The sequence below is a fragment of the Artemia sp. Qi Xiang Cuo genome, chromosome 17 (assembly GCF_049724085.1).
Source record: "Artemia sp. Qi Xiang Cuo chromosome 17, ASM4972408v1, whole genome shotgun sequence".
NCBI lineage: Eukaryota > Metazoa > Arthropoda > Branchiopoda > Anostraca > Artemiidae > Artemia > Artemia sp. Qi Xiang Cuo.
Window position 1 is genome coordinate 6,453,041 of NC_142810.1, and position 12,993 is coordinate 6,466,033.

General features: G+C 34.4%; 1 protein-coding gene across 1 annotated transcript in view; it reads left to right on the forward strand.

Annotated features, from left to right (window-relative positions):
* The first annotated feature begins 1,349 nt into the window (after nt 1-1,349).
* The window catches only part of LOC148941844 (protein tweety-like), a 98,488-nt gene continuing 86,844 nt past the window's right edge, over nt 1,350-12,993 (forward strand). The window contains exon 1 of the mRNA XM_089103000.1: nt 1,350-1,485. The gene's annotated coding sequence lies outside the window, so the exon portion shown is untranslated. The remainder of the gene's footprint in view (nt 1,486-12,993) is intronic.

Below are 12,993 nucleotides of genomic sequence, written 5' to 3' on the forward strand. Positions count from 1 at the left end.
AAGCTAGAGGGTGTTGATAGTTTTTTTTCTGCCGACACTAGTGCCAGTTTCCATTCTTATAAGTTGCTCCTTTGGTATTGGCTTTTGATGAACTTGGACAAGAAATATATTACAAACACAGCACAAATGAGCTCCAAAGCATTTTTTTTCTTAGGTTTGCATCCTTCCAAAGCATGGCGTATAATGTTTGAATCATTTATTATTTTTTTTTCCGTTTGAAAAATGGCTTAAAATTCAGAAATTCGATATAATTCTGTTTTGAAACCTACTGTCAAGAAAAACAGATATGAACTAAAATTAAGGGCAACATTCTTTTTAGCCAAACTTATTTATATGTAATTTATTTGGTTTCTAGGAATCAAAATTAATTTTGAAATATCTATGTTTTCTGGCCAATTATTATTTAATATGCCATTCATCAAAGAAGTTTATATTAGTGAACTAGAATTCAGGTATATTTTATCAAACATTCGGACACAGCTGCAATTATCACTTTTCCGGCTGAATAATCTTGACTACATGTAAACTATCGAACATGTGTAAACCCATGGACAAACTAAGTATTTTTTTCTTATCAAAACGTGCATGATTGTAAAATGAACAGTCTTTAAAAAAAAAACAAAAAAACATTGCGGTCTTATTAATTTAAATTTTAAAAAAATAGACTCTACGAATCCTATATAGAAGTATTTAAACGTATTGAGGAAAACTTAAGAAATAAATTGAGTTGACTTATTGGTCCTGCTGGTGGTCCAGCATAAACAGAAAAGCCACTCGTCGCCTTCAGTCCAAACGGCCCTAAGCTTGCATAATAGCTTCGCCATGTGTGCTGCTGATCAATGACAGGTCGTGATCATGGCTATCCTTCTGTCTAGAACAAAGCCGTCTACGTAGGCGCTTCCAGCCCTGAGTCGAAGGATTGAAACTAAAGGACTGACGTAACTGACGCGCGGACGTAACGTAAAGTTTATTTCTGATGTAAGTCAGAGGTAACTATAAACTTACCCCCCCCCTCCCTAATGTGCAAAGATATACCCTAAATTGGTATATATAGGGGTGGACGTGAAATTTATTTCCGACAAAAATGATTATTATATTTGGAATGAGCATAAAAAAGGCATCGAGTGGTACGTTTATTTTATTTGTAAGTCAAAAATATGAACTGCGGTAAATTTACCCTTAAAAATCCTAAGGCCTCTTTTGTTCGTCCCAGGTTCATCCAGCTCTTTAGTGACGTTTAGAGCATTGGTGTAGGTGCGGCATAGACGAAATTACCCTTAACTTGAACAATAAGTCGGCTAAGGAAAGAAGGCGAAGAAAAATAAAAAGAAGGAGAAGAAGGATAATTAATTGGAACCACATACTGATAAAAATCAATTGGACCGGTGGTTCGTGTAGGACTGAAGATTACCAAGAAGTTACTAACGAGCCAATAAAAGGGTGCAGAAGACCTTTGCCCCTCCACTCTTACAACAGCTACAAATGGTAAATAACTGGAGCATAATAAATTTAAAGTTTAGTGGCTTTTTGAGATCTTGGAATGTTGTTTAGCTAGGTGAATAAAACTCTCGGGAAATAAAGATCTAGATCCCAGAAAGGTATATCAGGTCTAGCCAATTTCTCTTCTCTCATCAAGGGCAATGATATTTCATGATATTAGGAAAATTATTCATACTAAAAGCTTTATTTTGAAAATGCCGGGAATGGTTTTGATCAGATTAAAGACCTCTATTAAACACTTTCCAAATATAATCTCCCTAGGCACGACTAGCGTGTAGCCTAGTTCAGCAGTTCTTTTGAAGTTTCCTAAATAGGCCTACAATGGTACACCAATAGGCTACAATGGTAAATTTACAGTTTTCAACATAATTTAGCTAGGATAATAATTTAGCTTGGCCAAGATGGCCAAGATGGCCAAAATATTGTTTTGTAAAAATTTGGTATACAATCCCATTTTATGGGCCTCTCTAAAAAGTCAAGTTTGGTAAATGCTAATGCAATAAAATAGGATGAATATATAATAGTTTAGAAACAAATTTGGGCTATATATTTGCACATTAGGGGGGGGGGGGTTGGTAAATAAATGCATATATTAAATATGTAACCTAACCTAGGTACCTTCCCCCCAAAAATGCAGTTTAATATCATATATGCAATGAAAACCTTGCTATCATTGCCTGCTCTACAACAGTTAAGACATCACAAAACAGGTTTTATCATTGCCAGTCTATAGTGATTAAGCCAAGAGGCCCATAAAATGGGATTTTACCAAAATTTCAATAGGTATAGACCTGTCATGTAGGAAAATTTCAGGATCCTGTAGAGAGAGAAGGACTGGAGGTAGGTACTTCAAAATACCTTCCCGGGACCTACTTTAGCCTGTAGACCCATCCCTGAAAGTTTCATTTTCCTAACCTAACCCCTTTCCAAGATAGACAAAAGTAGCTAAAGTAAAATTTTACTGTCTTTTTTTATGCTCTTTCTTAATTCATTAATTGCTTTTGGGGGAAACATTTGAGCCCTTAATGGGGCCCCAAAGGGTAAAACAGTCCAAAGTAACCAAAAGTTAAAAAAAACATGTTTTAAAAAATGATCTGTTGTTGATTCAAGAATGGTAAATGTTATTTTCCTTAGTTGTAGCAGTAACATGTTATTTTGAAAACAAATTTGCAGAAATCTTTAAAAAGTGCCGGAAATCCTTTGGAAATGACATCACAGCAAAATTGACATCATTTTGAGGGGTTTCAGGGTTTTTTTTTAATTTTTGCAAATTTGGTTTCATAATAACATTTTACTACCACAACTAAGGAAAACAACCTAACTACCATTTCTGAATTAGCTACAAATGACAATTTTTCTCACTATACAGATTTTTTAGATACATGCTTCTAAAATTCTGGTTACTTTGGGCTGTATTGGGCCCTTCAAGGGCTCAAAACTTCAAGGCCTTCAGGTAGTATCCCTGAGAGCAATTATTGAAATATGAAAAAGTATAAACAAGGCATCCAGTTATGTATTCACTTTCATCCTAGCTTATTTTTTTTTGAAAACTGCAAATTTACCAATACAACATACAATAATATCTGTCAATATAATATTACACCAATACAAAACACAATTTTACCAATATCAATACAAATTTACTGATACAAAATGCAATAATACCTTGCAATACAATATTATACCAATACAATATAATATTCTACCAATATTAATACAAATTAAACAACACAAAATACAAAAATGTCTGTCAATATAAGCCTAGAATTAGGGCTGTTGAGAAGGAAACATGTCAAGCCAACAATTCTTGCTTCATAATCTATAGTATAATTCTAGCTAACATATTTTGACTGTAGCTCCACTATATTTTACACCTAACCACCCTTAATGGGCAAATATATAGCCCAAATTATATATTTCCTATGCATTCTGCCATGTGTTACTCTGGTTCATGTTTTGTCACAGTTGTTCAATTTATGGGTACATTGGTTGAAACAAGGGAAATACATGGTGGAATGCATGGTAAATATATAATTTGTGCTAAATATTTGCATATTAGGTGGGGGTGAGGGCTACAATTATTCTGCATATTATTTATCAAGACTTCATTTAAACACGATTCCTTCTCAATAGCCCCAATTCTAGACCTTTACCCAAAATTCTATAAACAATGTAGGGATAAGGTGAACATGATAACTTGATTCCTTTTTGAGTAGGCCTACTTACATGTTATAGCAACCACACCAAAAAAGTGAAGTTAGGTTAATCCTCATGAAATATACCAAGATATGATGAAAATATAGTAGGCTACTTTAGAAACAAAACTATAGAAAATACAACAGAGAATTATGGAAAGCAGGCCTGTGTTCTGCAGGAAAGCAGGCCTGTGTTCTGTAGCCATTACAGAACACATTATATTAAATATCTAACCACCTCTATATATTAAATATTTATTTAAAATATACCTGTATAGTTACCATTTATCTAGCTCAGGCTAAGCTGATTATCTCCAAGTGGACACAGAAAATCAGTTTCATTACAGATCAAGAACAAAGTGTGATTGCTTTAACTCATAAGTATCCCTTTTTGTAAGCTCTTCCTAAATATATAAATCAATTTGGTTGCAAACACACTCCTCCCCCCTTGATGGTCCCAAAACACCAACACTGAAATTCTAACTTTATAATATGCAGTATGTTTTTATCAATCCAATTATTGTGTTAATTTTCATTATTGTATATTTTTTAAAATCATTTTAAATAATATTTTTTGTAAATTACATACTCAATCACCCAGAGAGTTAAATTACAAACTGAGAAGATATTAGGGCTATATATAGGGTTATCTAGTGGGGAGGGAATACATTTGCCAGTGAATGGATTAGTATATTTGGAAAGAGCATACAAAAAGGAATCAAATAGTGTGTTCATCTTATTCTTATATCAGTTATAGAAACTTGTATATACTGACCTTATTCTACTTTACAACAGCCTAGTATATTTAAATACAACTATAGTGTTTCACAATACTTGTCTATACTGACTAAGAAACTTGTATATACTGACCTTATTCTATTTTACAACAGCCCAGCATATTTAAATACAACTATAGTGTTTCACAATACTTGTCTATACTGACTAAGAAACTTGTATATACTGACCTTATTCTACTTTACAACAGCCCAGCATATTTAAATACAACTATAGTGTTTTACAATACTTGTCTATAATGACTAAGAAACTTGTATATACTGACCTTATTCTACTTTACAACAGCCCAGCATATTTAAATACAACTATAGGGTTTCACAATACTTGTCTATACTGACTAAGAAACTTGTATATACTGACCTTATTCTACTTTACAACAGCCTAACATATTTAAATACAACTATAGTGTTTCCCAATACTTGTCTTGGGTTAAATCTGTCCAAGCCTAAGTGTGTCTATGTTTTAGATACTTTTGTAGTAAGATTGGCCATATCAAGAATCAGAATTTGGTCTTATTGAAAAAAAAATTTAAATATGCAAAATGTAAAATACAAACTCATGAAATAACCCTTTTCACTGAGATAAAGAGTTTTTGAAATAACCAAATAGCCAAGAGCTCTTACAGGATGTGCTGGCTGAGTTACAGAATTTTGAAATTACCATCTCCCTGAATAAAGCAGGAAGTGTGGTAGGGCATATAGTTTAGATATTCCCTGTGTTTTAAGATAATGTTGTTGTAACATTTAAAACTTCTTATCACTTAGATTGTTTGAGATTGCAATGATTGGTATAGTAAGTGTTATCTGATTTAACTATTATTTTATGTGCCAATTTATTATGTGTATTATTAATAAATGTGCCAATTAAATATGTGTTATTTTGTCTCTTTCATGTCAATTAAAAGCAATCAATATTTAACATTAGTCTTCTCTCAAAATTCAGTAGGCAACATCTTATAATTAGTTTTGGCTACCTCAGTATTAAGATGCTACCCATAGTTATTAACTCTATAACATTTGGTGACCCTAAAGGTCACCCCCCCCCCCCCAACACCTCATTTAACACCATCTAGGACAATGGTTTATTTTTTCATCACTACTCTTTGTTCTAACTTTCAGACACTATGTCCAATATTGAGCAGCTTTTTAATTATGTTCTTATTAAGGAAATTAAGGCAAATCAGATAACAAAACAATCCATTTTCTAGGTAGTGTAATAGAGATTTCACAGTGATTTAACTGTTTAATTGGTGATTAACTGTCTGAGTACTATGTATCTTACCCTAAATAGGTAATATTCTAGATTAGGGGAGTAGTAAGTATCTATTGAATTTGCTTAGACAAATAGCAATCTCCATGTTATTTGCATGCCCCTATAGGAATTCCCTCCCATGCTATTTTATAGCGCTATGCCCCTTCCATTGTTATTCTATGGGACCTCTACACGTGATTAAGCCCGTTATAAAACTACGTGCTATTTGCTTATGTCCCATTGGTACCATTCTAAACGAGTGGGGATTCCCCGCATATTTCTAAACATTGCAAAAAAGATAACAGTATGAACGGGGATTCCCCGCACAAGTTTGTTTCAACTCCAAGTTTTTCAACCAGACTGGTTTTATGAAAGCATAGTGTGTACATGTGTGTAGGCTTTGTTATTAAAAACTTGGACACTACAATCAGAATTGTTTGATTGATATTTAAAAAGGGGTAATGAGATTTGCGAATTGGAGTGTTGGATTCGCGAATTTGATCCTATTAAGCATTTACTTGAAATACAAATTTTTAACTAGAAATGGCTGAAAAGTGTTTTGGGGGAGATGGGGTGATTGTGTACTGTATAATACACATGTGATGTTTGGACAGTGTTGTCAGTTTAAAATAGTTTAAGGTGCCCTTCGTACCCCCATTTCTGAGGGCAGGGGAGGGGGGGTCAAATTTGGACGGAAAACCAAAAATACTCAGAATAGAAAATAAGTGGGATCTGCCTCAAGGGCAAGGCTCAGAGGCCCTTCGTTCCCCCATTTTTGAGGGCAGGGGGAGGGGGGGTCAATTTTGGAGGTAAATTCAAAAATTCTCAGAATCTAAAATAATTGGGATCTGCCTCAAGGGCAAGGCTCTGAGGCCTCTCGTTCCCCATTTTTTGTGGGCTGGGGTGGGGGGGTCAATTTTGGAGGGAAAACCAAAAATGCTCAGAAACGAAAATACCTGGGACCGGCCACCCGGGCACGGCACAGAGGCCCTTCCGTCCCCCAGTGATGAGGGCAGGGGCGGGGGGTCAAGTTCTCAGTGAAAATCAAAAATGCTCAGACTTGAAAATGAACGGGATGTGCCTCAAGGGGAAGGCTCAGAGGCCCTTCGTTACCCCCTTTCTGAGAGCAGGGGAGGAGGGGGGGGGACAATTTTGAAGGGAAAACAAAAAAAACTAAGAATAGAAAAAAAATGGGATCGGCCTCAAGGGCAAGGCTCAGAGGCCCTGCGTTCCCCCATTTTTGAGGACAGGGGAGGGGGGAGGGCTAAATTGTGGGGAGAAAATCAACCATGGTCATAGTTGAAAATAAATGGGATGTTTCTCAAGGGCAAGACTCATCGGCCCCTCGTTCCCCGATTTCTGAGGGCAGGGGAGGGGTCAAATGTGCAGGAAAAATCAAAAATACCGAAAATCGAAAATAAATGGAATGTGCCTCAAGGGGAAGGCTCAGAGGCCCTTCGTTCCCCCATTTCTGAGGGCAGGGGAGGGGGATCAATTTTGGAGGGACAACCAAAAATACTCAGAATCGAAAATAAATGGGATCGGCCTCACGGGCAAGGCTCAGAGGCCCCTCCGTCCTCCATTTCGGTGGGCTGGGGAGGGGGGGGTCAATTTTGGAGGGAAAACCAAAAATGATCAGAATCGAAAATAAATGGGATCTGCCTCAAGGGGAAGGCTCAGAGGCCCTTCGTTCCCCCTTATCTGAGGGCAGGGGAGGGGGGGGTCAATTTTGATGGGAAAACCAAAAATACTCAGAATCGAAAATAAAGCGTGATCTGCCTCAAGGGGAAGGCTCAGAGGCCCTTCGGTCGCCCATGTCTGAGGGCAGGGGAGGGGGGGGGTCACCTTCGGAGGGAAAACCGAAAATACTCAAAATCGAAAATAAATGGGATCTACCTCAAGGTCAAGGCTCAGAGGCCCCTCCTTCCTCCATTTCTGAGGGCAGGGATCAATTTTAGAGGGAAAACCAAAAATACTCAGAATCAAAAATAAACGGGATCTGCCTCAAGGGCAAGTAGTTCATTTTGAATTTCTTTCATTGAAATGCAAGAGTTGGAATATTTCAGTAGTGTTTTGTTGTACTTTAACTTGTCACAGTTACATTCTCTTAATTTTTCAAAGTTCATTTTGAATTTCTTTCGCGAAATGCAAGAATTGGAATATTTCAGTAGTGTCTTGTTGTGGTTTACCTTGTCACAGCTACATTCTCATGATTTTTCAAAGCTCATTTTGGATTTCTTTCGTTGAAATGCAAGAGTTGGAATATTTCAGTAGTGACTTGTTGAGCTTTACCTTGTCACAGTTACATTCTCTTGATTTTTCGAAGTTCATATTGAATTTCTGTCGTGAAATGCAAGAGTTGGAATATTTCAGTAGTGTTTTGTTGTGCTTTACATTGCCACAGTTACATTCTGTTGACTTTCATAGTTCATTTTGAATTTCTTTCATTGAAATGCAAAAGGTGGAATATTTCAGTAGTGTTTTGTTGTGCTTTACCTTGTCACAGTTACATTCTCTTAATTTTTAAAAGTTCATTTTAAATTTATTTCGTGAAATGCAAGAATTGGAATATTTCAGTAGTGTCTTGTCGTGGTTTACCTTGTCACAGCTACATTCTCATGATTTTTCAAAGTTCATGTTGAATTTCTGTTGTGAAATGCAAGAGTTGGAATATTTCAGTAGTGACTTGTTGTGGTTTACCTTGTCACAGCTACATTCTCACGATTTTTCAAAGTTCATTTTGAATTTCTGTCGTGAAATGCGAGAGTTGGAATATTTCAGTAGTGACTTTTTGTGCTTTACCTTGTCAGAGTTACATTCTCTTGATTTTTCGAAGTTCATTTTGAATTTCTATTGTGAAATGCAAGAGTTGGAATATTTCAGTAGTGTTTTGTTGTGCTTTACCTTATTACAGTTACATTCTGTTGATTTTCATAGTTCATTTTGAATTTCTTTCATTGAAATGCCAGAGTTGGAATATTTAAGTAGTTTTTTGTTGTGCTTTACCTTGTAACAGTTACATTCTCTTTATTGTTCGAAGTTCATTTTGAATTTCGGTCGTGAAATGCAAGAGTTGGAATATTTCAATAGTGTTTTGTTGTGCTTTACCTTGTCACAGTTACATTCTGTTGATTTTCATAGTTCATTTTGAATTTCTTTCATTGAAATGTAAGAGTTGGAATATTTCAGTAGTGTTTTGTTGTGCTTTACCTTGTCACTGTTACATTCTCTTAATTTTTCGAAGTTCATTTCGAATTTCTTTCATGAAATGCAAGAATTGGAATATTTCAGTAGTGTCTTGTCGTGGTTTACCTTGTCACAGCTACATTCTCATTATTTTTCAAAGTTCATTTTGAATTTCTTTCGTGAAATGCAAGAGTTGGAATATTTAGTAGTGACTTATTGTGCTTTACGTTGTCACAGTTACATTCTCTTGATTTTTAGAAGTTCATTTTGAATTTCTGTCGTGAAATACAAGAATTGGAATATTTCAGTAGTGTTTTGTTGTGCTTTACCTTGTCACAGTTACATTCTGTTGATTTTCATAGTTCATTTTGAATTTCTTTCATTGAAATGCAAGAGTTGGAATATTTCAGTAGTGTTTTGTTGTGCTTTACCTTGTCACAGTTACATTCTGTTGATTCTCATAGTTGATTTTGAATTTCTTTCATTGAAATGCAAGAGTTGGAATATTTCAGTAGTGTTTTGTTGTGCTTTACCTTGTCACAGTTACATTCTCTTAATTTTTCAAAGTTCATTTTGAATTTCTTTCGTGAAATGCAAGAATTGGAATATTTCAGTAGTGTCTTGTCGTGTTTTACCTTGTCACAGCTACATTCTCATGATTTTTCAAAGTTCATTTTGAATTTCTGTTGTGAAATGCAAGAGTTGGAATATTTCAGTAGTGACTTGTTGTGCTTTACCTTGTCACAGTTACATTCTCTTGATTTTTCGAAGTTCCTTTTGAATTTCTGTCGTGAAATGCAAGAGTTAGAATATTTCAGTAGTTTTTTGTTGTGCTTTACCTTGTCACAGTTACATTCTGTTGATTTTCATAGTTCATTTTGAATTTCTTTCATTGAAATGCAAGAGTTGGATTATTTCTGTAGTGTTTTGTTGTGCTTTACCTTGTCACACTTACATTCTCTTAATTTTTCAAAGTTCATTTTGTTTTTCTTTCATTGAACTGCAAGAGTTGAAATATTTCAGTTGTGTCTTGTTGTGCTTTACCCTGTCACAGTTACATTCTCTTGATTTTTCAAAGTTCATTTTGAATTTCTTTCGTGAAATGCAAGAATTCGAATATTTCAGTAGTGTCTTGTCGTGGTTTACCTTGTCACAGCTACATTCTCATGATTTTTCAAAGTTCATTTCGGATTTCTTTCATTGAAATGCAAGAGTTGGAATATTTCAGTAGTGACTTGTTGTGCTTTACCTTGTCACAGTTACATTCTCTTGATTTTTCGAAGTTCATTTTGAATTTCTGTCGTGAAATGCAAGAGTTGGAATATTTCAGTAGTGTTTTGTTGTGCTTTACCTTGTCACAGTTACATTCTGTTGATTTTCATAGTTCATTTTGAATTTCTTTCATTGAAATGCAAGAGTTGGAATATTTCAGTAGTGTTTTGTTGTGCTTTACCTTGTCACAGTTACATTCTCTTAATTTTTCAAAGTTCATTTTGAATTTCTTTCGTGAAATGCAAGAATTGGAATATTTCAGTAGTGTCTTGTCGTGGTTTACCTTGTCACAGCTACATTCTCATGATTTTTCAAAGTTCATTTTGGATTTCTTTCGTTGAAATGCAAGAGTTGGAATATTTCAGTAGTGACTTGTTGTGCTTTACCTTGTCACAGTTACATTCTCTTGAATTTTCGAAGTTCATTTTTAATTTCTATCGTGAAATGCAAGAGTTGGATTATTTCAGTAGTGAATTGTTGTGATTTACCTTGACACAGTTACATTCTATTTATTTTAATATTTCATTTTGAATTTATTTAATTGAAATGAAAGAGTTTGAATATTTAAGTAGTGTGATGTTGTGTTTTACCTTGTCACAGTTAAATTCTCTTAATTTTTCAAAGTTCATTTTGAATTTCTGTCGCGAAATGCAAGAATTGGAATATTTCAGTAGTGTCTTGTCGTGGTTTACCTTGTCACAGCTACATTCTCATGATTTTTCAAAGTTCATTTTGAATTTCTTTCGTAAAATGCAAGAGTTGGAATATTTCAGTAATGTTTTGTTGTGCTTTACCTTGTCACAGTTACATTCTGTTGATTTTCATATTTCATTTTGAATTTCTTTAATTGAAATGCAAGAGTTGGAATATTTCAGTAGTGTTTTGTTGTGCTTTACCTTGTCACAGTTACATTCTCTTCATTTTTCAAAGTTCATTTTGAATTTCTGTCACGAAATGCAAGACTTGGAATATTTCAGTAGTGTCTTGTCGTGGTTTACCTTGTCACAGCTACATTCTCATGATTTTTGAAAGATCATTTTGTATTTCTTTTGTTGAAATGCAAGAGTTGGAATATTTCAGTGGTGACTTGTTGTGCTTTACCTTGTCACAGTTACATTCTCTTGAGTTTTCGAAGTTCATTTTGAATTTTTGTCATGAAATGCAAGAGTTGGAATATTTCAGTAGTGTTTTGTTGTGCTTTACCTTGTCACAGTTACATTCTGTTGACTTTCATAGTTCATTTTGAATTTCTGTCATTGAAATGCAAAAGGTGGAATATTTCAGTAGTGTTTTGTTGTGCTTTACCTTGTCACAGTTACATTCTCTTAATTTTTCAAAGTTTATTTTGAATTTCTTTCGTGAAATGCAAGAATTGGAATATTTCAGTAGTGTCTCGTCGTGGTTTACCTTTTCACAGCTACATTCTCATGATTTTTCAAAGTTCATTTTGAATTTCTGTCGTGTAATGCAAGAGTTGGAATATTTCAGTAGTGACTTGTTGTGCTTTACCTTGTCACAGTTACATTCTGTTGATTTTTCGAAGTTCATTTTGAATTTCTGTCGTGAAATGCAAGAGTTGGAATATTTCAGTAGTGTTTTGTTGTGCTTTACCTTGTCACAGTTACATTCTGTTGATTTTCATAGTTCATTTTGAATTTCTTTCATTGAAATGCAAGAGTAGGAATATTTCAGTAGTGTTTTGTTGTGCTTTACTTTGTCACAGTTACGTTCTCTTAATTTTTAAAAATTCATTTTGAATTTCTTTCGTGAAATGCAAGAATTGGAATATTTCAGTAGTGTCTTGTCGTGGTTTACCTTGTCACAGCTACATTCTCATGTTTTTTCAAAGCTCATTTTGAATGTCTGTCGTGAAATGCAAGAGTTGGAATATTTCAGTAGTGACTTGTTGTGCTTCACCTTGTCACAGTTACATTCTCTTGATTTTTCTAAGTTCATTTTGAATTTCGGTCGTGAAATGCAAGAGTTGGAATATTTCAGTAGTGTTTTGTTGTGCTTTACCTTGTCAGAGTTACATTCTGTTGATTTTCATAGTTCATTTTGAATTTCTTTCATTGAAATGCAAGAGTTGGAATATTTCAGTAGTGTTTTGTTGTGCTTTACCTTGTCACAGTTACATTCTCTTAATTTTTCAAAGTTCATTTTGAATTTCTTTCGTGAAATGCAAGAATTGGAATATTTCAGTAGTGTCTTGTCGTGGTTTACCTTATCACAGCTACATTATCATGATTTTTCAAAGTTCATTTTGGATTTCTTTCGTTGAAATGCAAGAGTTGGAATATTTCAGTAGTGACTTGTTGTGCTTTACCTTGTCACAGTTACATTCTCTTGAATTTTCGAAGTTCATTTTGAATTTCTGTCGTGAAATGCAAGTTGGAATATTTCAGTATTGTTTTGTTGTGCTTTACCTTGTCACAGTTACATTCTGTTGATTTTCATAGTTCATTTTGAATTTCTTTCATTGAAATGCAAGAGTTGGAATATTTCAGTAGTGTTTTGTTGTGCTTTACCTTGTCACAGTTACATTCTCTTAACTTTTCAAAGTTCATTTTGAATTTCATTCGCGAAATGCAAGAATTGGAATATTTCAGTAGTTTCTTGTCGTGGTTTACCTTGTCACAGCTACATTCTCATGATTTTTCAAAGTTCATTTTTGAATTATTTAGTAAAATAAAAGAATTTGAATATTTCAGTAGAGTATGTTTGTGGTTTACCTTGTCACAGTTACATTCTGTTGATTTTCATAGTTCATTTTGAATTTCTTTCATTGAAATGC